Source organism: Melanotaenia boesemani, chromosome 15 (assembly GCF_017639745.1).
Source record: "Melanotaenia boesemani isolate fMelBoe1 chromosome 15, fMelBoe1.pri, whole genome shotgun sequence".
Classification (NCBI taxonomy): Eukaryota; Metazoa; Chordata; class Actinopteri; order Atheriniformes; family Melanotaeniidae; genus Melanotaenia; species Melanotaenia boesemani.
Genome location: NC_055696.1, coordinates 3,265,210 through 3,291,500, shown reverse-complemented (window position 1 = coordinate 3,291,500; position 26,291 = coordinate 3,265,210). Strand labels below are relative to the sequence as shown.

Here is a 26,291-nt window from a genome sequence, read left to right as displayed (position 1 = left end):
TGCTGTCCTGCCAGCTGCCTTCACCAGTCTGCATTTACTAGGCTCAAATTAGAGGCCTAGAGTTGAACTTGGCCTTTAAGAAGGAAGAAATCCAACGGGGAAAAAAAAGCTAACTTTAATGACATTACTTCTGTGATGCCACGACCTAGAGAAATGTTGAGAAAGAGCTACTATTAATGTTTTACTGTGAAAACACTGAGAATCTTTAGGCTAACTTCGTCATGTTTGCCTCTTGCTTTGATATTAAACATGTTGATGCACAGGGCTGTGCAATCATACCTAATAAAGGAGATGATAATCCCAAAGCTGAGCCAAACAGGCCCAGAAGGAGTGGCTGCTTTTACTTTCCTCTGACTTTCTGAGTCTCAGAGGGCAACAACCTCAACAGTCACAGCGTCTATGCTTTGCAGCGTAGACTAGACTTAGCATGATCTTCTATTTAGATCTGTCCGCACCACTTAAATTCAGATGGCTGTGAACACTCTCCATGTGCCACCATAGCTGCCATCTATCACTTATAAGAGGCATGCTGCTGATGGACTATAAACAGCCACCAGGACCGTCTGAAATGTCTTGATTTTGGGTTTTGTACAGCCCTTAAGAAAGAGGAGCCTGGGAAACCAAATCACTGAGTGTCCATTTCACAGGGACCAGAAACCACAAGCAACAAAACTGTTCCCCACAGACTGTTAACAATGCTTGCGCCTCCGATTCATCTCCTCCTCCTCATCTGTCTAGATCTGTTGTAAAAACCGACGGGGACATGTCCCCTCGGATCCTTTGTAGCCTCGATTAGATTAAAGGCATTCCTTTGGAGCTCAAAGACAATCCCAAAAAATATTCCCAAAAAAGGGGTTAATAAATATTAGCTGTGGCAAGAAGTTGATACCCCCCCCCTCCACTCACTTGGCCCTGCAGATCTTCTTTTTTCATCTGCCAATAATCAGCAAGAGGCTGTCCAGTTCATCTGGTGCCAGAAGGGAACCAGCCCCAGGCAGTTATGTTGGTGTGCATTAGAGGGGTGGGGTGGGCGCTAAAGAAGCTTGTACCTCTCATCAAGCTTTACCACTCAATTCTCAGCTGTTCAGGTCACAGGGCTTCTGTGCTAAATGCTAAACACAAAACCATCAACATGAAGTAGAGCTGTAGTAGGAGATGAAAGAAATACATAAGTATGTGATTACTGAGTCATATGAATCAAAGCTCAGACCGAGGAAGGCAGGAAGCTTCTTTAATGGAGAACTGTTGCAAGGCCGGGAATGCATGCATGGTTTCTGCATATCAGAGAAGAATTCAATCAACCTGGCTCATGCATACCTGTGGAAACACACACACACACACACACACACACACACACACACACACACACACACACACACACACACACACACACACAATCCTGGGTTCTGCTCAGTTCTTTTGCAAGTGACTAAGTCTCCCACATCTGGGCTTTAAATCTAGTGAAATCTCTTTGTCTCTGTCATTATCTTGAAACTCACTGGTAAAAATGCACGTTCTGTACTTATAAGTAGGGCTGCAACTAATGACTATTCTGATGGTCGATTAGTCACCGACTATTAAAACGACTAGTCGACCAATCGGATTATGTATCTCATGATTATTATAAATGGATCTTATTTCACTTTCAGCTTTGAAATCTTGCATGAGGTTGTTAAGTAAGTCCGACGTGCCTCCTCTTTAAATGTTCGAGCATTGCAGACGTACTTCCGTGGTACACAAGGTCCGCTTTACAAATCTCACATGTATTTAATTTATTTTGTAAGTTTAACGTGAAGTTATCCCAGACTTTTAACGTTCTCCGCCGCGGTTTTCCTCCCTGGTCCGGCACCACATTTTTCCCCTGGCGGACTTTATGGCGCATGTGCAACTCTCAGCAGAGATAAAAAAAAAAGAGAAGACGATGTCTCACTCTGTATTTTTTTCCCTCTCTTTGCGCATGTGCTTTGTGCAACTCTCAGCAGAGATAGGATTAGAAGACCATGTCTCACTCTGTAGTTTTTTTTTTTTTTTTGCCGACAATAGTCAACGGCTAAATTCGTTGTCGACTATATTTATTGTCGACTATTGTCGACTAATCGTTGCAGCCCTACTTATAAGCTTAAACAACAAGGGATGAAAATCTTCACCGGTGTCTCATAAGATGCAAAAAAAGCCTTTGCCCTGATCGCTGGGTTTTTATAAATAACTGGCTCCAAGGCCACAGCTTTTGATCTTAACAGAAAGATTGACACATTCGATTAAGAGCTTTTGAGTTATTTTGGTTTTTTATCACATCTGAATGTCTCATCAAAGCCGGCTCCACCTGGCAGGATGTCCAACAGTAAAAGGCACCTGTTTGTTTTAATCACAGAAAAAATGGTTGACACAAGGAGCAGCACGAGCGCATGTAATAGCTGAAAGAGATCACAATCTGGTTGCCTGGGTTACTGTGTAATATGCACTACAACAATGTGGGAGCCTGGGGTGATAGGATGGGTTCAGGCACTGACCGTTTGCTTCCAGATCCACCATGCTGGATACAAACCAGGTTCAACATCAGCATGTGAGAGTTTGTGTAAGAGCTTGGGTTAATGGAAGAGCTGGGCCATGTATTGTTGCTTGAGGCACCTGAGCATGTGCTTGCATGTGAACATATACAAGCATGAGTGTGATCCACTGATTCAAAAAGTCTGTTGGGGTTCTTTACGGGAGAAATACAGCAACCTATATTAGTGAGGGTATTAAAAAAAGCCAAGCAACAAGCCTTTAATCAGATGTCATATATTGAACAGTAATGGCTCCTGCTGTCAGAGTCATTGATGACACACATACACATTCCTCAATCATAAATCCTTGTATCTCATAACCCTACTCTAAATACATTTACATGGAAGGCTGGTAAAAGAGGAGCACTTCACCAGCTGTCACCAGGGGAGCAATGCATTTTTTTTTTTTTTTTTTTTTTTCTATGCCGGAGCATCTGGAAAAGTTGGATCTAAAGCCTTTGCCTCTTCCCTCTTTGCAAATGCAAACAAGCAGGAGGCATTACTGCTTGGGTCCTGTCAAAACAAAAAGCGTGTCATCTTTCCTTCTACTTTATTGACACTGTCAGCCCCATATCCAGTAACGGTTACCACGGAGAATGACTTGGTGAAACGTGATCCCATAATGAAGCCCAAGTAATTACCACCAGCCTCAAAATTTGCCCGGGCGCTTTCTTTAAGTAGGAGCGCTTCCCCCTTCTCTCAACTTCAGGCCCGTCAGACTGTCTCTGCCCTATAAAAGGGATTAGACAGAGAAGAAAGAACCTGCAGAGGGAAGACGAGCTGGCCTTAAAGAAAGGAAGCTGAGGGGCGAATTAAGTCCTTGCACTCCTGGCATGCCAGATGAGGGAACAAATGTTGGTGTCGCATAATATTTCTATCCCCGCCTTTCACACTTTTGCTCTTTTTTTTTTTTGCTATCCGCATTAGCTGCTTCTGTTGTTTTTGCTAGATAACACTTGGCACAAAAGTTCAAGAGGAATGAACTTTGCACAACAAGGCGGCGAACTGGGTACAGCCACACCTGTGCTTTGAAGAGTGCAACAGATTTTCATTCACTCACTGCTAATATGGGATTTTAGGGCTCAGTGGGGAAGTAATTTGGCATTTAAATTACCCTCTAATGCTTTGTAGGTGCAGACAAGTGGGATGAGCATTGACCACCTGCTTGCTCTCTGTTTGTTGATGAGAGGTTCTTTGCAGGAAAAGTGTGCTCCTGTGCAGTGAGTCTGCCAAGGAAACAGCCTCAAGATGGAGCCCAATATCTTATCCATACTTCATGCACAGAGTCTGCAGTCTAACATAAATGCTTTCATATTAACATAGGCATCAGCAACAACTAGAGACACTCCATCAGCCTTGGGCCAATGCCGCACTATACATTTCAAAGCTCAGAGTTAAACATCAACACAGCACTTCCCTGTCATAACAAGTCAGCAACTTGGTAACACCACTGTTTGTTAGTGTTGCAGTGATCCTCTCTCCCCGTGGACACTGGGGCCGCATCCACATGGCCTCCAGGCTTCCTCCAAACCGTCCCTGACCCACAAGACGACTCGCAAACTCTCTCAGGTTCCACAACATCAGCCAGAGAGAAAAGCCACACTTTCAAAGTGTCATTCACTTATGGTTGCAACCTTAAGGTTAGCTATGCGGAAAGCTATTAGCTGGAAGAATGAGGAATGGTGCTCACAGGAGGAAACTTCAATTTATGGGAGAACGAGGCAAAGAGGAACTGACTAAAAGGAGGAAATATAAGGAGGAGGAACAGAAAGATTAGCTGTTTCTTTGTTTTAAACTAAAAGGAACCCAAATTAAAGGGAGAGTTTTGTGTTTTTAAGTTAATTTTGCTTCAACAAGCCTCTAAAGCAACTTAATTTGCTTCAAGTGCTAGCCTGGTATTACCCACCCATCCATCCATCCATCCATCCATCCACCCACCCCACCCACCCATCCATCCATCCATCCATCCATCCATCCATCCATCCAGATTTCCAGAATGGATTGTAAAAGTTAAAGTAACACTAAAAACGTTTCCAATCATAAAACTCTGCTTTTGTCTCGTTTTGATGGCGCACCAATACTAATCATGAGCCATCATTGTCCTGCAGCATCCTGGGGCTGAAAAGCTGCCCTTCACATTTACCCCAACCTGGAGCATCCCATGACTGCTTCAGCTTTACGGCACTGCGTCACATGCCAGCAACTGGATATTGAAACACTGGCCATTTTGACTGTGCACCATGATTGATTCATCAAATAAACACAAAAGGAAGTTATCAAAGGAAGTGAGGAAAAGAAGGAGAGAAAATGAAAGACCAAGAGTTGAGTCAGGCAGAGAGCTAAGAGGAGAGAATGGGGAGGACAGATGCCAAATCTGCCTTTGTTAGGGTGTACCAAAGTGCAAAAATCTGCTAAAGTCCAGTAGTGCAGCTTTAAAAGGGTATTAAATTCTCTTGATGTAGACTCCAATCAACAGGCTCTGGTATTTATTTCATAGGAATTTAATGTGTCTGGACAAAAATCCATGGAAGTCCATCCCAAACTTGTTTAGGAATTTCTATCCAAATTGGTGGACTGGCCAACCATTTCTAAAACAATACTGCTAGCAGATTTAATACGTGTGTTTAATACGTTTCCAATTTTAACATTTCAGCCTTGGCAACTATGCAAAGTCTTGAGTAAAATAAGGACCTGATAGTGGATGAGTTCATGCTGACTGGCAGGGAGTGAAGTTTAAAGCCGAAAGACAGTAAGAGACGCTACTGAAGTTTCACTATGCTTGTCTTTAACGAGAGACAGGTGCCTTTTTTTTTACATAAAATAAAACACAGTAGGCTGTTGAGGGGGTTAACACCACTATTTTATAAGGAAATGCAATCCCATGTTAGAGCCCATCCTCAAACCCCACCCATCAGCATGTCCCTGTTACTGAAGAGGGGGGTCAGAAATAACAGCGGTATATGAGAAGGAATATTTTTTTTTTTTTCTTTTTACCTCCTCCTCCTTTTCCTGCTCCAGATTTCAAACCGTTTATAAAACTTTAAACCAAAACACACCTTCTGGGCTAAAAGTGAGCTTCCCTGCACAGATCTGGATGCAAAGCATCATGTGAGGATAGAAAAAAAAGCTAAAAACTTAGTAACGTGGAACTTATACGTACTGAAAATTGTGATTAAATGATGAAATGATTAACTGCAAAGATCCCTCAAGTGATTTGAAATAATTTCTTGTGATATTTGTGCTTTTTTTTTGTTGGTAGAAACGCAACTATAAAGGACTATGGATAAATGTTCATGCTTGATAATCGGAGTTTACACCATAACTTATTTTCCTGAAATACTCCTCGAGGCATCCCCATCCTCCCATCTGCAAAGAACAGATGACAAACAGAAATGTCACAGCTAGCACACTTCCTCTTTTCTCACAGCCGATCCTTTAAACATCTGTGCTGATGTATGCACACTGTACGAGATACATCTCTTCAAACTTCAGTTTATGATGTCATTACATGCTCAGCCTTATATTTAATTCTCCTGGAAAGAAGTTATGTGTCATAAAACAAAGGAAAGTTGGGCAGATTAGTCAGCTAGAGTCTGATTTCCTGGCATGGTCTCCTGCACAGTTTTTTAAAATATCTGGAGGTCCCAAATTAAATTAAAGCACTTTGGTGTTTTCATTATAGACTACACTGTCATAGAAGTTCTGCCTGGGTGGATCCAGAGAAAAGGGGGGGGGAATAATAAAACAGTGAAATATTTCCCCACAAATGTCACTCCCTGCCATCATCCCTGCAGAACATGCGCAGGGTATCCCATAACCACTTGTGGCTGATGATGGAGAGACAGAGTCATAAACGTAAGTAAGCACAACAACTAACAACTAACTCAAAGAGCATTTTTTATGTAAGTGTATTGGTTCATTCTGCATCCTTGGCAACCTTGGCAGTAAATAAGCACCAAACATCAACACAGAAGCTCTCTGATGTGGCCCACAGACTGCTTGCAACACACCTTGTAATTGGCGGCATAACTGTTCTCTTTTCCGCTGCTATATTTCATTTGGCTGAGAGGCAGGCGTTGAAGCTGCCTGATTTATGTTCGGGGAATGCACTGAGAGTTTTTCATGAGAAAAAAAGGACATATGTTGGTCCGAGATTGTAGAGACGCAGACTGGCATTTGCCCGTCTGGATATCCACCTGAGTCAGTCAGCAGAGGAGGAGAGGAGCTCTGTTGAGCCAAGTGTTTACTCCTAGCTGGATTCTGTCTTGTTTTAATGGCTTAAATGGAGTGTTTATAGAAGTATGTATGCGCTATACAGTATGTGTAGGGGTGGGGGTAAACTTTGTAGGGCACACAGCCAGGAGCACTGAGCTCTTTGTGGAATGCCATGGAAAAATGAGACAGAGGAATGCAGACTTCACTGAGCAGTGTAAACAGGCTGGGCTGAGAGAATGCTGCCACGCTGCTTTGAAGTCGCTCCATCTCCCTATCACACACACACACGAGCAAACACACACACATACACACACACATGCACGCACCACCTACTGCTGTGTCGATTAACAAAGAGAGCACGATTTTAACCAGACTTGTGTTGTTGTTGTTGTTGTGGCGGAGACGTGAACATGACCTCAGAAACACAGCGTGAGCATGAACGTTTTCAGCTCGGCTCGACATCCCGGGCTGGAACACATGCTCTATTTATTACTCAAACACAGATGCACACACTTCAACGCACAAATTCACCCACGCACATGCCTGCGCAGCCACATGCAGCACGTCCGCACACATGGGTGTACACAGAGGAGCTCACACCTGCTCTCTCTCTGCAAGCATGGCACTTCAAGGTTTCCGGCTGACTACACTGAGTCCATCTATCTCCTGAAACCCACACCCCACCTCGCTCTCCACTCCTGTTTCATTATGGCCTTTCAACGTCTTTGTTGGGCGCTCAGCAGTGATATCAGGCTAAGAATGTCTCTGGTGTAGACAGTAGACATGAAGGCACCGAAGCCTGTACCTCAGCGTCTGAGCTAGCTAGCTAAGGAATCCACTCAAGTGGGCAGGTAAACACTGCTGCCCTTTGGAACGCCATAGAAAGCAGTGACTAAGCCAGAGACATAAGGATTTTATCAAAACTACTCTCTAGTAATGGGTGTAGTCAAAGCAAAACTGAGGTTTAGTTAAAAAAATGTAAAATTTCTGTGGCGTTTTTTCCAAAAGTCTACATGTTTACACAACTGTGGGCCTCCTGTATCACTTTCACTGTCTTGCTGAAGCTTTACTAAAAGTAATCTACTTTTTTCCCCAGGAACTTTTTCATTTTTCCAAAGTTTAAAACATTCACACCTGGACACTTCCCAGTACACTCAGTACCACGTTTACTAGAGCAGTTGGAAGTAAATGGCCTTACAAGAGCGGTGATACTGAGGGACAAACAAGTGCTGCTAGTTTACTTTTCCTGCCCAGGTCTATTCTGTACGGATACTGGATCAATGAGCTTACAGTTTGTATTATTTGTGCCACCACCCTTCATTGAGGCAGAAGCAGATGCATCTTTATTATTACCCACTGCTCTCTTATGCTGTCTTTCTTTTAAAATTACAGTTTGTAACAATCTGGAGATCTAATGTCATAAATAAAAAAATATCTACAACAATGGAGTTAAACTTTCATTCGTTCATTTTCTATACTGCTCAGTCCAATTAAGGGTCGCGGGGGGCTGAAGCCTGTCCCAGCAGGGCACACCTTGGACAGGTCACCAGTCCCACAGAGACAAACAACCACTCACGCTCACACAGAATTTAGTGGTCAGTTAACCTAACATGCACATCTTTGATTGGTGGGAGGAACATAGAGAGAATCCATGCATACACATATTTAATTTATTAGTTACTTTTACTTCTTTTAAATAAGAAAAATAAGAAACAAGTTGTGGTCTGAAAATAATGCGTTAAAGAGGCACTACTTAACGATTTTCTCAGTTAGCCCCCTGACGAATGCTAATTTAGCAGATAATGCCAATCCAGAGTTAAATATTGTCTTATCGCTTGCTCTGTCCCTTTCGCTTTTATTTCATATAATAAAGTCATCTTGCATTTCTTTGCTGAATCAGCTGTTGATCCAAAATGGTCACAGTGTTGATATCCAGCAAAACGCTGCTGTTGCGAGATGCTCCAGACTGGAACACAAAGTTGAGAAGTGCAGTTTCTCAGCCACAGGATGCTGCAGGCCAATGACAGTTCCAGGAATATGTACATCCATAAAAAAAAGTCCTGTAACAGTTATTTCCCACTTTCACCAGCACCACACCGACTTCACACTGTTAGCCACCATGCAAGGCACACTAGCATAACAAACCAACAACACTCTTCGGCAACGTTGGTGCATCCGTCTGTCTGAAAACAACATATACTCAGTACATCAATATGTAAACACTGATAAAAGTCTGTATTATGTATCTACACATAAATCCCGTGTTCCTACTTGGTAACAGAATGTATATATGGCACACACAGAAGCTAACAATGTAAAGAGTCGTGAGCACTGGAAGGATTTTATTTTCACAGAGCTGTGCCACCTCAGTAGAAAGAATCTGAGCCTCTTTGAAAATCTGCACACAGTCCCGAGACCCATGAATGAACCCTGTAGCATTTAGAATTAGTCTTGGTGCCAGTGGAAAAGAGACAAGACAGAAAAACATCCACATTTTCCTCTGGCTTTGTCAAAGAACTGGACTGCTTTGCACAACGACATTTATAGAAAAGTCATGATTACAGAAGCATACTGAGACTGCCTCAGGTTTTAAAGCCTCAAGGCTTTCTTCTGCAGCAGCAGTTCTTCCTGCCTCAGAGGCCTTTTCGCAGGTATTTCACCACTGTCCCTCTGTAAGCTGTTATAGAGAAGCTTCTAAACCGGGTTGTGTTGTCTGGTAGGTCTGGTCTGCTGGTGTTTCCTGGTACCCAATAGTTCAACACCTTCAGCATGAACATTTACTGTCTTCAATTTAGGCAGTAAAGCAGCTCCACAAGTAGGCACCACTTCATTACAGTGAGGGGATGCTGGTCAGGAGGGTTAGGTATATAAAACCTTGGCAGCGGTTCATCTCTCATGTACTCGCAGCCTCCTACCGTGAAGGCTGTGCAGGCCTGCAGACAAAACACTGCTGTTTTTCATGCAGGTTCTTGGAAGCAGCGGAGAAATCCTCGCAATCCAATAACAGGGAAAGTTTTTTTCTTCTTACTACCGCTGGCTTATGTTCTGTTGTCTGTAGAAAAAAAGAAAACTTTGCTGCCATCTTTTATCTTCAATAAACGTAAATGACTAAACCAGTCCAGAATCAGTTCCAGGAAGCTTCTTAAGTCATTTCCTCCAGAAATATTTATGTCCATCTCAGCTTGTCATGGGGTCAGTCTCTTCTCCTGAAAACATTCCTCTTTCTGCCACTGTCTCGTCTTTAGGGCTGATTTACAACCCCAAATAGAAAACCTAGGGACAGTTCATATGTTTTTTCATTCACATTCCCAAATATGTTGGGATCAATTTAGAGCTTATAATTAAGTTAGAATGTTATTACAAACTGGTGATGTCACCAAGTGATGGCATTCATTATTTGGTGAGCAGAGATCTCCAGTTTTTCAGGAAATGTGTGAGAAAACTGTTGAAAATTTAAACAATATTCCTTGTAGAAATATTAAAAAGGTCAAAAGTGGACAGCTGTGATTTTCAATCTCTCAAAGGGAACTACATCAAGAACTGTCATTCATCAATAGCTGATGTAACCACATGGACAAGAGATTACAATGGAAAGCTTTGTCAAGCACGGCAGTGCAAAGCCACATAAAGCTTTAGTGTGCAAAAAAGAGGCTTTATGTTAAATTTGTCTGGAGGAGGCTTTGACTTCTCTGGGCTCGGAGATGGACCACCACATGGTGAAAATATGTATTATAATCAGATCAGTCATCAAGATCTTTCTCTGGAAGAAATGTGTGCACTGGACCAAAGATGAAAAGGACCATCCAGACTGTTATCAGAAACAAGTCCAATCTTCTGTGATGGTAGAATTAACGCAAAGAGCCCAATATAAGCTGTTTTCAAGGTGATATCGTTTCCAGAGACATGCATCACAAAGGCATGGCTGAGAATGAAGAGGGTATTTGGACTGGTACTGGGTTTTCAACAGAGAATGTGTGGAGAATTTTAAAAATCAATAATGACTAAATTTTTAAGAAGTATTGGCAGGACAAATGGCTGAAAAGATTTGATGTCTTGATTTGTGTTGGAGACCTGAAATGCAAAAATGGATGCAACCTCAACTAATTCTCTCCAACAAAACTCCGAAGTCTGACCGACACATCCTGGTTCTTTCAAAAACATCATAAGAAAACAATGTCACGAGTCACTGAGTCCCATCTCTTCTTTTTTTTTTCCAAGTCAGAAAGTCATGAATGGCATTCCTCTGCAATACAAAGGAATTCAAGTTTCCACAGAGGCATTCTGAGGTTTGTGCCTACAGGCAAGTCTGGGGGTCTACGATGCAAACAGGACTCCACTGATGGATACAAGGCCTATTCAGAGACAGATCAACTCATCTTTACAATACAAGCATGGCTGGCTTTGCAACATGATCTAGACACCGTCCAGAGTCACTCAGCAATCTTGCATTAGACCTCTTCACTTCCTCCACTGGGTCTCCTTCCTCCAGCCCTGAGGGTGTCAGGACTGTGAGTTTATGAGGCTATGTGATGGTGTGTGTGTTTGCAATGGACACAAAAGAGAGTGACCTCATGTGACATGAAAGGCAACTCAAGAATCCTGTCTCAACTGGAGTCAACTGCAGGGTCCACAATACTGTCATTCCTGCAGAGGCTAATTAACTGTCACCTGAGTCAAGCTGGCTGCCGAAGTGCCTGCAGCACAAAGAAAACCCACTTGTATCAGGTTTTTCCTGCGCTTTACCGGAATCAAACCATTTAAGTTTAGTACCAATTGAAGATTACAGAAAAAATATGTTCTAACGAAGCAGGTGACAACAATAATGCAGCAGTAACTTTACGTCACCTTTTCCTGCGGCTCTTAGTTGGTCAGGGGCTTGGTTTGTGGCATTTATTGCCATGCGAGGGGAGGGACTCAGTATAAAGTGGAACCAGAATTTCCTGATCCATTTTTATGTCGGTGTCCTTTGTAGACAAGCCAACAAAACTACTCGCTCAAGTGAGCACACACCTGCACCCCGGGGGGGGGGGGGGGGGGGGGGGGGGGGGGGGGGGGTTTAAAAAAAAAAAAAAAAAAAAAGCTATGAAATGCAGTAAATAACCACATGAAATTAAACTCTGCTGAGGGAAAGCACAGCAATTCCTCAGTTATGTCCGTCTTTGCTGTGCTGGTGCGTGGGTGGGCTGTAAATCAGAACCAGCTTCTTCCAGGAATCAGAGCCGTGTGGCAAAGGACAGCTGCCATTCCATTAAACTGCATTACGCTCTCTCCTGGTAAACCACATCATAGCCAGAACACCAGCAACTCTGACCTCAAGACCACTCATCACCTCCTGATTGCCACATCCCTCCTATTTATGTTCACACATGCGTATCATTGCACAATAATGATATTAACGGATAATAAAAGAGTATAGTATTAGGGGACATGGCACCACTGTTAAACAATTTAGTAAAACAGCTCAAAATAAGTTATTGTGGCTGCTTTGCTGATATTAAAAATTTGTCTGTGTGCTGAGAAGTAACAATATAGTTGAAGGAAACATCTACTTTAAATCATGATAGAGCAATCTTTTTTTTTATACACTGAAAAAACACCAAGAGGAACATGTTTAATCTATTATGTTGACAACAACATATAGACACCATATTATCACCTCCTCTCTTACATCTGGAGTCGTTCCCTCTGCCTTCAAGCAAGCTCGGGTTAGCCGCTGCTGAAGAAACCCACACTCAACCCAGCCCAGGTTGAAAACTACCGGCCGGTCTCACTGCTTCCATTCATGTCTAAACTACTAGAGTGTGCCGTCTTCAGTCAGGTCTCACAGTTCCTCCAAGACAACAACTTGTTTGATCCATATCAATCTGGCTATAGGCAAGGCCGCTCTACTGAAACTGCTGTCCTGTCAGTTACTGATTCCCTACGGGTTGCCAGATCCGCTGGTCAATCCTCAGTCCTTATACTGCTGGACCTGTCTGCTGCCTTTGACACGGTCAACCATCATATACTGTTCTCCACACTCTCGGAGCTTGGCATCTCAGGATCTGTCCTCTTGTGGTTCATTGCCTACCTCACAGGAAGATCCTTCAGAGTATCTTGGCGGGGAGGAGTGTCCAGATCACATGGGCTGACAACAGGAGTGCCTCAGGGCTTGGTGCTTTGCCCTCTTCTCTTTTTACTATACACTTCCTTACTCATTAGCTCTCATGGCTTCTCCAACCACTTCTATGCAGATGACACTCAGCTTTTCCTTCCTTCTCACCTGACGACACAACCGTCTCAATGAAAAAACGTCAGCATGCCTTGCTGATATCTCCGCATGGATGAAGGATCGCCACTGTCCAGCCAGTCCTTCCTTACCGCCACAGATAAGCGTTCAGCTCAACTCTATCGCACTTGTGCCTACGTCTTCTACCAGGAGGGATCAGACCCTACCTGACAGAACTACGGCACAGGTCCTGGTCCAGGCCCTGGTCATTTCGCGCACTGACTATTGCAACTCCTTACTAGCAGGCCTAGTGCTTCCACCACAATGTGGCACCAAATCGGTAGCTAGACTCTTTTCCTCTGTTGTTCCCTGGTGGTGGAACGAGCTACCTAACTCTGTCTGAACCGCAGAGTCCTTATCCACTTTTAAGAGCAAGCTAAAGACGCAGCTGTTTAAGGAGCATTTCTGCACTTCTGCTTAACTCTTCTACTGAATGAGTTAGAAAGATTTGTCCATCTCTTTGGCTCAACCAAGTACTGAATAAGCTGCGTGCACTTAGGCAAAAGATGATTTTGTGTGATGAGATCTTGTAATTAAACAAAGGACTATTACAGCAACAAAAAAAAGAAGCCCTACATCTAGCACTATATTACAGCGCCTGGGTCCAACCGGACTCACATGAATCTGACTACCACTTAATGATGACATCTCATCCTGTTTAAATTCTTGCTTGTGTTGTTCCTACTCTCAGATGTAAGTCGCTTTGGAGAAAAGCGTCTGCTAAATGACCGTAGAATAGAACACAAAATCACAATTTATCCTGATGCAAAGTCACAACATTGTGTTCTTGCCCAGCACATCATGTGACAGCCATATTTTTCTTTACAGCACTGCATCACATGCCAGCAACTGGGTGTCAACACACTGGCCGTATTGATGGCTGATTCAGTAAAGAAAGCCGTGAAGCATCATTACAGGAAGCGAAGAAAGAAAGCGAGAAAGTGGCAGAGTAAGAGATAAGACATGCGTCAACATTAGACTGACTTTTATGTGCTGGAGAGAGCTCATAGAGGAAACAGGATGCAAGACGAAGGCTAGATTAATCTTCATTAAGGGTGGGCTAAAGGGAAAAAAATCTGCCAAAGCTTAGAGGTGTCGCTTTGATGAACAAATTAAGCTATATTTACAAATTAAGCTACAATTTAAAGCTGTCTTAATTCTTAATGGTATAGATTTAAGAGGGCGTTGGAAACACTCTTCAGAGATTTTGCTCCATATTGACATGATAGCATCACAGTAGATGTAGATTTGTCAGCTACATCCATAATGAGAATCTCCCGTTCCACCACATTTTAAAGGTGCGCTTACGGACTTAGATCTGGTAATTATCATGTTTAAGAGACTAATTAGAGATGGTTTAAGCTTTGAGACATGGAAGTAGCCATCAGAAGAAAGACACATTGTGGTCATAATGGGTTGGAAATGGTAAGCATACTTGGGTAGGTTGTGGTGTTTAAATGATGCTCACTTGCAGCCATGTGATTGACTGATTAGATATTTTTTATTATGTACACCAAACAGGTGTACATAATAAAATGGCCAGTAAGCATATGTTCTATTATTAAAAATGTCTTTAATCTAAATAAACATCAGCAGAAAGAAGTCTGTTTAATCATACTACCCTGTTCTCACCCACTTCTACCAAAGATATGATGGACAGAATTTTTCTATGACGCCAAAGATGGCATATCCACAAACCACATGTTTCTTTCCTCATCTTCTTCCTCAGCAATTTAATTGATTTCATCTGTGAGAATGAAGATGTGACTCATTCATTTCAATAGGCTCAGCAGCTGCAGAGGAGTTAAGTCTGCCTAATACTCATAAGGCACTATAATCTGTAGGCGTGTCTCTTTACGTATCTCGGTATTCAGACCAGTCTTGGTGTCTAGAATGAAAACTTAAATCAACAGCAGGCAGATGTAAGTGATTCAAGGAGATGTTTAGTCATGCTGACACTGCCAGCCTATTATCACCCTGAGTCTGATGTGAGTCATCCTGATAGGTGGACTGTTGCACTGTTCATGCTCCAGCAGTATTAGCATGAACTGAAGTAGCTACCCTCTCTGTGATTCTTGGCACACAAACACACTGTAGACACACTTTTCAGCAAGGTGCCAGGAAACCGTGTCTTCCAAGTTATCAAAACAATGTAATATCATTAGTCTTGAAGGAGAAAAGAATTCATCAGGATGTTTGTAACAAATGCCAGGAAGACTCCCCTTTTGCAGCTTGGTGCTGCTGCGCCCTGAGGTATCATTCATGTGATCCCTGTTTTACAAGGTCTTCCTGTTAGGCAGATAAAAAGCACCGGTTTTCTATCCTAAAAGAAGGTCTTTCATCTCAGCTGATTTAAAGAATTTACTTGGTGATTAATTATCATTCAGCCACAATTTAAGTAGTTTTTATCTCTGTACATTAGGGATCTCCTTCTCTGGTCCTTGAGGGTCACTGTCCTCCAGGTTTTAGATGTTTCCCTACTTCAATGCACCTGATGCAAAAAATTAAATGTATCCAGCAGCTTGCTGTCAAGTTCTTCACAATGACCCACTAAGTTGAATCCCATGTGGAACCAGAGCTGCCGCAGACTGTAGGTGTGTTAGAGCAGGGATACAGTGAAAACCTGCAGGACTGCAGCCCTTGTAGGGCTGAACTGAGTAGTCCTGCTGTAGACTATTCCAGAGGATCTGGAACTAAACCACCATGGTTTGACTGAAGTAGAGATTTTACACTTTTTTCTTTCATAGTAAGCAAAAAAATTATTGCACAGCTAACATATGCACATGGGACAATTTCAGAGAATTATTGCAGATTTATTTTCATTTGAAGAAAAAAACCCTTCTTAACATCCAACTGAGAGAAGAAAGCTCGATCAGAGAGGCTTGTCATCGGTAAAGGCTTTAATCAAGATGCATTTTTGTAAATACATGGAGTTCATATCAAAATGCAGCCACTGGTAACTCATGGAGGAATAGAGGGAAAAGTGTTATACTGGAACAGAAGTTTCTTTGGACAGACAAAACTAGAATGATGGAAAGAGAGGGGTTTAGTGGAAGAAAAGGAAAAGCACCATAACATCTGTCAAATACGATGGAAGTGGTGTTAAGCCATGAACATGTCCGGCTGCCACTCGCTGTCCTCAATATTTTAACCACAAAAGCTCAACATGGAGTCAAATAAGAAGTACGAGACGTTACACACAACCCTCCGCACGTTTCTTTCTTTCATTAGTTTCTTTCCATTTTGCTGTCTTCAGAACATTTCCAGACTGCAACCTTTGGAAATGGATTTGTTTCTGAAAAGCTATATTTTTTCTCTACTGTGTGTGTGTGTGTGTGTGTGTGTGTGTGTGTGTGTGTGTGTGTGTGTGTGTGTGTGTGTGTGTGTGTGTGTGTGTGTGTGCCTGTTTAACTGGGTGGATTTAAACATTGTGTTTTCCTAAAATCAAAGGAAAAAAATCTCATACGTAGCTAAGCGTAGACAAACAAACAGAACTCCATTTCACGAACGCCTCTTCAAATTTCCACTAAAGTTTCCATAAATAACCAATGGAAAGCTTTTCATTCCATTATAGTCACACTTTTCCTGTAAAGACAAAGAGCTCGGGAGGCCTTCTGTCCTCCTTGAAAGCTTGGCATGCTCTGATTGGTCAGCTCCTCAGGCCTGAACAGCTCCATCCATCTACATCAGTTCTGCCGGTATTTTTTGGTAACCAGGGAAACGTTTGACCAGCTAAACATTAAGACCAGCCTTTTCTTTTATTTGTCGCCTCTGGTACTCCTGTAGATTTGATAAAAATAATAAAAGGAACAGATTACACCCGTCCATGAAGCAGTTTTTAAGTGTAACAGTTCAATAAGATTAAAGCCCTTTAAGGATATTTCTACATCTTTAAGGATTGTTGTTCCTAAACCTTTCCTCTGTGTCTGCATGTTCAGCCCAAATTTATCTAACCAGAACCTTAATATGCTTTTGCAAAAACTGTGTCAATGTTGGGCTGAAAGCAGGGGGGTATGTCTCTTTTCAATCAACGATGGTTGGGATAGGATTCAATGCTCCCATGACCATGAATAGGATAAAGCTGGCATACAGAACAGTATGTCACTGTGCAATTATATAAGACCTTACTATACATTTCTGGTACCTAAACTGTCTAAAATCATTGTGTAATTTGTGCTAAACACTGCACATTAACAGTCACGAGGTTTGCACTATTTTAGAGTGCTGAAATGATGGTGGCTGTTTTCCTTTCTTTCTTTTTTCTTTTACAGACATGATGTGTTTGTCACATTACGTGGAACCCACATGCCAGACAGCTCCGGTAAAGGAGACGAGACTTTTGCCTCAGGAGAGATGGATGGGCCCGGAGATCAGTGCAAATGGGTGTGAGGGGAAGGGAAGAAGCAGAGCAGGGGAGGGGTGCGTCTCGACATGCAACCCCTCTGGGTAGACAGGCAATGACATCCAAAGCACTTCCTGCCTTGTATTCCATCCAAAGGAACTTGTTGTTAAGTTTGGGTTGTTAAGGATGCGAGAACAGCATTATGATTACTGCCACACCAACTTGGTCAGTGAGTTAAGCACAGATGAAAACTAAGGCATCTTCTTTTTAACTAGCAACAATAAAAATGTTTCTACATTAGCTTGATCAGAATTTAATTTATTTTCAATTTTCAAAAACTAAAACACTTTTTTTTCATAGCTATGGTTGAATTTAGTGGAATGAACAACAAATCTCGAGGGGATTATAAAAGCTAAGTGGCATGTGAAACCCCTATCGTCTGAAAAGGAAGTGGAGCTGGCTCAGGGTGTTTTCCACATTACATGCAGCCCTAATATCAAAGGAGATAACAATTCCAGCTGCGTCGCTGTTGCTGCTCCACACTGGATCATCTGGACGAGACATCCTCCTCCAGTGGCTACAACCCTCCCCAGACTAACCACCACTTAACATGATGCAGAAACTCAGTCAAATCCACACACTGATACTTTTTCATGAACAAAATTAAGAACTAAACCAAACTAAATTTAATTTGGTCCCGTCTTTCTCCTTGCAGGACCATGAAATGCAAGAAAGCCCCCCCCCAAAAAAAAAGAAAAGGAGAAACAGTTGCACACTGAGTTATATCTCTATTTTTAATAAAGCCTGTCGCTCTTTTCAGAAGCTTAATTAGAGGCCGAGGTGGTTGCACGCAATAGATCTGGCCTTAGGCACAGACCTGCGACAGCTGAGGCTCTGCGCTCCTTTTGGTGTGGATCTCCTCTGAGGCACGCTGTCTGTTTGGTCCTTCAGGCCAATCAGGCTAAAGGTGGGAAAGTTGAAGGTGGGGAGATCAAGGTATGAATTATTAACATGCCTGTCAAGCTGAGAGACCCTCAAGGGGAAACAGACTTCAACTTTGAGCAGTTCAGCTGCACAAATTTGTACTTTAGAAAAGTTTGGTTTTGCTTGACTGCTTTCTTTTCAAATTTAGCAAAGCTGGACCAAAAAACAGGAAACACAACTTAATGGCCTTAAATCTCCTAGTTGTGGGTGTAAGTTGTTGTTTTTTTTGCCTTCACCATGAGGTTGCTAACCATGCACCATACATAACAAGACAGCTTATCTCGAGCCAGTTCACAATCTGTCTTTAAGAGGCGGTAATTCTGACTGATAATGTCATGACTGATGCTGTTTCAGTGCTGACTTTGTTATCATGCGGTCTATAAAAGGGGCAGGAAATCATTTGTAGACACTGAGGTCAAAAATAATACATCAAAGGTCCACTGCATGAAAAGAGGAAGTGCTTTCAGGAGTTTCTGATTGGTATTTGGACTGAGACTTAAGATACTTTCAAACAGTTGTGATTTTTTGCACAAAACCAAAAATCTGGCTGTGTCTGGTTTGCAGTTGCTTTTTCTACCCCTGCACTGGTGTGAAGAAGTAAAAAGCTGCTGCCCAATTGACAATTCCTCAGTTGTGACTGGATTTTATAATATCATTGTCTGACCATGTAATGCAGAGCAACAAGGAGTCTGGCTGCACAACACAAAGAGGGGACAAGAGATCACTTACATGTTGTTTTAATGAGAGTAGCTTAGCTAACAGCAGGTGTTACAGGCAAGTAAATGGATATATTGTTTGTACATATTCCCACCTTAGAGATCCCTAATGGTAGACAGAAATACACCACCACACATTTTCTTGGGATTTGTTATGTCATGACATAACAAAGTGGGATTCATTTTCGTTGAATTAGAAGTGTGGAAACACAGACGTAGTGATACAGCATCAGTGACAGTGAAGTGACAGATCCTAACTCATACATTGCAACCCAGCACATAATTATGGTACAGCATAAATTATATTGTTTACTGGAGTTTCTTTTTGGCCCCAGCTTAAGAATTAATCTGCAATTACAAAGCTGTGTTGCATGCAAGTGATGTAAATGATGAATAATGAATGTTATGCTATTCCAACCTTGCTGTAGTATGCTGAGTGACATGGCGCTTGAAGTCGGAGATCCGAAGGGAGTATAATGATTATATATATATTGTTCTCCAAATAAAACTGTCGCATCTGTCGTTCATTCACTCATCCTTTAAAAATAAATTTTTGTAGAAAAAAGTAAACACCCCTACAATTAGTATGAGGAAATATGATTCATAAAAGTGTTTCTACATCAGAGTAGGCGTCGTTATCAAGGCTATTGTTTCAGAATTACAAAGTTTGCATAAAGAGGAAGGCGCAGTGGTTGGAATGAAGCAGCTAAGCTTTAACCATGAGCCCTTGTGAGACATAAGATTGAGACCAACCTACACAGTGGTTTAACATTTACTAAAACATTTGTTCCTCATAACATTGCAGCCAGACCACCATTCTGCTTGCTATGCTGCATAGTTAAACGTAATGTAAACTTCTGCAACTTTTATACTAAACTTTTTTATACAATACTTTAGTTATCTGATTAGTGGAATAGAATTCAGTCTGATGTGGCTCCTTTATACAGTATGAATGAACATGTTAGCTGTGTCAGCTTATATAGTCTGAGGGACATAAGAAAGCCACTGGAATGCATTGCTAAATGCTTTGTAATTGATCTGAATTCTTGAAAAAAGATTCACACCTCCAGTGTGATTCAAAAGTCTTTTCACAGGGCGGTTAGACCATATCTGCACAAAAAAGTCGCTATTGTTAAGCTTTCACTGTTCAGACAAAACAGATGGCTTAGCGCTGTGTAGTGTGTGATTATAGACAATGAGCTGGGATCATAGAATCAGCTGAGAGAAAACAGTGTTAGTTGTGCTGCAGCATCTCCCTCCCACTAAACAAATCCATTGCCAACTACCTACCTTACAGGTAGTATGCTGATGCATAAGGAAGTTGCATCAGTCCCGCTTTGAAATGCTCCGTGGAAGGGCGTTAAAATACTGTTTGGTTCAAGATTGTTGCAGATAGAGTGTCATATTTTGGAACTTAAAAAAAAGTCTTACAGCTGTAGTACATCAAGGTCATCTTTAACACTGCATAACTTATCCAAGCCACAGCTGTGTACTGTGGGGTGATGTACAGTAAGCAGCAGGCTTTGACAAGAGGAATGGAAAGGCATTTTGAGGGCTGAACTAACCACAACATAAGTATGCCATAAAAGCAAATTAAAGAAAAAAGGAACTGATAAATTTTATCTTGGGCATATTTCTAAAGAGCAAACAATGCATTCTGCATTGCAAAGCAAAGCATGTTTCTCTGCAGTCATGCAAAAATGACTTTTTTTTTTCTTATCTGTTCATTTACTACGAATACCTCATGACATCACCAGCTTCACTGGGCCCCCTTCTGTTTCCACCTGTCAGTGAGAAGAAAACATCACTGACCTTGGAGCAGGACTTGCCTATGAAGAACTTGTTCGTGAACAACTGCAGAAGAATTAAAAGCCTGCCAACAGCAGACAAAGAGAAAAGAAAAATCCTGTGCATAAAAGGGGGACTGATAAGCTGTGCAGGTTGTCGATAAGAGACAAAGGCTGTACGTGCTGAAACGCGCCGGGACCAGAGCGATGAAGGCTTAAGATATGAAACACCGAGCTGAAAGTGAAGAAACACAAGCATCTGAAATGGAGCGACAGGAAGAAAGGAAGCATTAAGGTACAAGGGGGCGAGAGACTGAGGGTTTGCAGCTGCACCTGTGAGTAATCTGGGGTTCTTCAGTGCACTTCAACAGGCATCTTCTAGGCTTCGCTTCCTCTAAATGGGTTGGCTGAATATGTAATCTGTCCTCTTTTATCCGCCATCCTTTCTTTCCACCCAGCCAACTTACAGTAACTCTGCCATGTTGTGGATCAGGACAGTATGAAAACTGTACACAAACCACGAAAAAAATGTTCACAGGATTATATCTTTGTGTTTGTGTTTGTGTCCTGTACACACACTCTAACGTATCGAAAGGCTGCAGCAAATAAGACACGGGACCCTTCAAGCATTTCATGGACATTAAGTACAAAATTACACAATATAAATGGTGATAAATACCAATGAGTCAACAATGACTTGTGCAGGTGTTTAGTTTATTTTGGTCTGGACGAACTCTGTACTCTGTTTTACAACAAATATAAAGCTCCTCAGATACTGGAATTTTAGATCACTGCCAACACACACCTCATATACACACACTCCTCCCTAATCTGCCTTTTTGTCCACATGAAGTTATTCTTAAGAACAGTGATGCAAGCGATTACATGATATTATAGCAGCAAAAGAACACATTAATTCCAAAATAATTATTGCCTGCACACCTCATAGTACTAGGAGTTACACCCCTACAGAGACATTACGTGTTCCCTTCTCTACCACATCACCTCTGTCTGGCTGAGAGTTGTGTCTTATGAGAATTAGCTGAGAGGATTTATAAAGTTTAAAATTTACTGGGAAACCCATAGGGATAAAATGATAACAGTGTTTTGTCTGTCAGCACCATCTGATGGGCCATGATGATGATATGAGGGGGGACAGAGGAACCCACAGGTAAAGGCAGAGTTTACGTTGCTATTTGATGTTGTCACATACTCCAGCATGAAAGCCGTACAAGCAGATTATACGCTATGGAAACAAGAAAAACACTGGAGATGAAAATGAAGGAGCTGTTGAAAAGAACTGAGCTGAAAAAAAAGAAACACAAGAGTTACTTTCACTTTGAGTCCTGCTAGCCGGTCTCTCATCTCCTCTAAGTCTCTGTCCTTCTCCACCAGCATTGGGTTGCCATGGATTCCTATCTAAGCAGATTAGGAGAGAACTCTTGTTTTCCCGGAGACACGGCAATCTGTCTGCTGTCCATCAGTCGCACTCTACCGCGTACAATACACTGGCCTCCTTCCCACCCCTTCTCCTCTTCCTGTAAAGAATTGAGGCTAAAGATGGGCGCCATGCCAAATACACTAGATAGTTTCATCCACAGCTGCAAGCAGACGGCTGCCCGAAGTAACAATAGAGTTCACTCATTAAAGCTAACCCGCCTCTGACAAAGAGAAATAAAGGGACAGGGAAACAGCTAGAGCAAATAAAACAGGAATCTAAAAAAACAAAAGAAGCTAATTCTCAATCGAAAAGATAAAGCTCATAAAGAGTGAAAGCCTGTTGTGGACACAGTTCTGTATGTGTGCAGCCGGTCATGGATGAGTCTTGAGAACTGATAGTAGCTGATGGCTGATGCAAAAGATAACGTGCTTTAGTTTCCTTGGGCTACACAGAGTATGCTGACCACCTGCAGAAATAAATCGAATCTCCCCCGTTCTCAAAAAATGTCATCTGTCTGCAACAGCCTGTTATCGGGCTTCCAGATGTTATTTCATTTTCAGGTATTATGTAATTAAAACAAATTAGAACAGCAAAACAGAGCTGATGGTGATCTTATATTAACTTGTCTAGCCAACAATCCTGATGTCCTTAAGGCCCGGATCAATGTCACTTTATCAAATTTACTTTTTAAAATGCATTATATCGGGCCAGCTACACTGATGTTCAAAAAATACCTCTGTCTATTACCACTTAATAGACTGCCCCACAGACTTATTTCCTGTAATGAATCACATAACAACATGTTGACTTGGGCTACATTCAAGTTAAAAGAAGTTCTGCTTTTGTGCAGATTCTACAACTACCCAGCATGTACAGGTGCAGAAAAATGCTTGTTAACAGCAATATTCAACAATGACACTGCACTGTGTTTTCCTAATATGGTACAAAACAATGATGACAACTACTAATATAATAAATTTCAATTTATTTAATCAGTTAGTTGCATCATAATCACGATGCCATCAAGGCTCCCTTTGAGGACACCATGAATATTTTACTAGTCCATCACAGGACTGATACGGGGACAAGGCAGCACTGCAAGATCACACTCATGACTTTGTTCCATTTAGATTTAGCCTGATGTGAATGTCTTCACACTGTGGGAGGAAACGGAAGCATCTGGAGAAAAAATCAACTAAGGAACAGAGGTGTTATCCCCTGCTTGGCTGAGGCGGCAAGCGGAAGGTTGATATGGTCATAATAATAATAATAATAATAATAATAATCTATTCAAATTATAATCCAATTACAATAAATCCATTTTACAATCCACATTATTCCAATTTAAAAACAACATTGATGTAATATAAGCTAAATCATTCTTTTAACGCATTAGCATTAATGTAAGCTAATTCATAGGAAATAAATGCCAAGGAGAAACCAATAACATAGCGTCTTCTGGTCGCTGAAATCCCTCATCCTGAGCACACACAGGGTGGAACATAATATTCACCATGATTACCATCTCAGTTTTAGTTTGTTAGTAAGCCAGCCTTTAATCTAAACCTTTGTTCACATAGTACAACAGATGCTTTCAGACAGAATAATTTCACTGCTGTGCCATTTCGAAGAGCTTGCACAAACACCTAAGCAGCCAATAAGAAACAGTCCATCCAGCCGGGCATGAAAAGTTCAGATTTGTTGTATTTGTTTATCTTTATTAAAATTTCTATCCTGGAATCTGATTTCCACCCAGAAAGGCATGCCAGTGTGGTTTAACAAGTCAAAAGTTTGTCATAGAAAGGCAATATATTCCATAAGTCATATTTATTCAGCAAAGTCCTACTCTACTTCTAAAACTGCTTTTCACCTCAGTCCTCTAAAATCCCCCTGAATACTGCTGTAACTAAATGAGCAAACTGTTTGAAATGATCAACATGTCCATGAATCTGTTCAGCAAATTCATCAATAAACAAACAAAAAAAAAGTTGCTAACAAAGCCAAAACAACACAGTCAAGTTCAGCTGTAATTATAATGTATTTTATAGAGGATGCTACCCACAGTGACATTCTTCCACACTGTTTCATTAGCCACAGCTTCAAAACAGTCAAACATTTCCTGCTTACGGTAACATATGAGCTGGCCACACAAGCCTTCATTTATTCCAACGAGTCCCACCAGCAGCCCTGTGTTTTCCTGAGGAGCCTCTAACATTAAAGACTGCTGCCCTCTATTTCTGTCATATGGTTAACTTTTACAGAATTGTGCTGTGATGACCAGCAGTACTAGCAGAGTGTGTGTGTGTGTGTGATGAGGGCGCCCTTGTAGCATGCAGCACAAACGTTTCTTACCAAATCTTTCGATAGCAGCGGGGACATAGCTTGGTGCTGTGCCCACGTAACCTGACGCCTGCTGGTGATGGCATTCCATGCTTTCACACGAGCCTGGGCTGCCAGTGTGTGTGTGTGTGTGAATGTGGGTTGGTTTTTTTTTTTTTGGCAAGTGTGTGTGAGTTAGGGGGAAGAGAAGGGTGTCGGGGGGGGGGTTACTGAACATTGAACATCTAACCGAGGCTCGCTCAGGCCAGCAGAGGGCAGGGAACAGCTGGCCTTCCAATGACGGGGTTTGAGTGGTGGTGGTAGGTTTCAGCTCCAAGGAGTGTGGCGAGGATGGTTACACGGCCCCAATGAGTCAAATGTGCTGGGAGAAATTTTGATATTTGATCAGAAACCTGGAAGAGGGATGTATGTTTTGTCTTGTCTAGAAAAACAAAAGATGGTGCCTCAACAGCGTTACAGTAAGGACTCACCACAGTGATGACTATTTCTAGAGAAAGGCCAAGTCTAATCATTATTTGTTAGCAATAGTAACAGTGCCAAAGCTGGAAATCACAGAACCAAGACTTTAATCTTTAATGTTATGCCAACATTGCACGGGCCAACCCACAATAAAGGCAGGACTTTGCGACATCAGTCATTTTAGCAGAGTTAAGAGCACAGACCAGCAGACATGTTAATGAGGGCGTAAATAGAGGTTCGTTAGATGTATCTGATGCTATTTAAAATCTCCAAACACTAAGAAGTTGTTTATTTATCCTGCTTCTTAGCTGATTTTGCCTCTTTCTCTCACAGTTTGCGCACATACATGCAGCACTACCGTACGTGTGGATGGAGGGGAGTCCGGCGATGAGACTGGCTTCAGTATTTACAAACCCTAACACTGATTTTGTGTTATTTTTAGCACAGCTCAACCGTCATCCAATGAGATGGTGCTGTTCTCCTATAGTGCCCTGAGACCCAGCAACCTGCTGTGCCCTGCAGCCCCCCTAGAACTAGGCCACCCAGTGAAGACATCAACATGCTGATTGTTGAGTTCCAGAACATTTATCTCATCTTTTACCCCCGCCCCCATCCACTGAGCACTGGACAGTTGGTTCCCACACTTCTCCCGTCTAGTAAGCATCACTGCTCCCCAACCATACCCCCTTAAACAGGCCAATGAGCAGTGACCTCACCATACAGCGCTCATGCACAACTTCACATGCACGAACTGTAAACAAAAACCTACATTATGGCACACGTAAACAGAGCTGCAGGCACACAGCCACACACCTACCTCATCCCCATCTCACAGTGCCTCTGTCAGCCATTTTTTGATAGAAAGTCAATCTCAGTGGCTATGTCCACGTGCACGGCAATATTATGATTTCACTTCCATGAAGACGTTCCTCTAAATATGATGCTGCCATGTATACACCCTTTTCTGATCACCTCAACCATATTAAGCAACTCTGTTAGGTCACTGCTGCTCCCGTGTGCTATCGCTTATACTGTCAACCATTTCTTAGGAACGGAAGTGTGTAACTTACTGAGGTAAACTGTGATAGATAGTTTACCCTTTAGGAGATCTGCAGAAATCTTCCAGGCATCCCATCCTGGAGGTTTAAAATACAGCCACAAAATGCAATGTTTATTCTGAGTTATCTTATGTG

General features: G+C 42.0%; 1 protein-coding gene across 2 annotated transcripts in view; it reads right to left on the bottom strand.

The window, feature by feature from the left end:
* The window catches only part of LOC121654895 (E3 ubiquitin-protein ligase RNF43), an 89,696-nt gene that overhangs the window by 38,029 nt on the left and 25,376 nt on the right, over positions 1-26,291 (bottom strand). The window contains exon 1 of one of the 2 annotated variants that reach the window (XM_042009252.1): positions 11,607-11,759. The exons of the other annotated variant lie outside the window; for it this stretch is intronic. The gene's annotated coding sequence lies outside the window, so the exon portion shown is untranslated. Of the gene's footprint in view, positions 1-11,606; positions 11,760-26,291 lie in introns of those variants that run through there. 2 annotated transcript variants of the gene reach the window in all.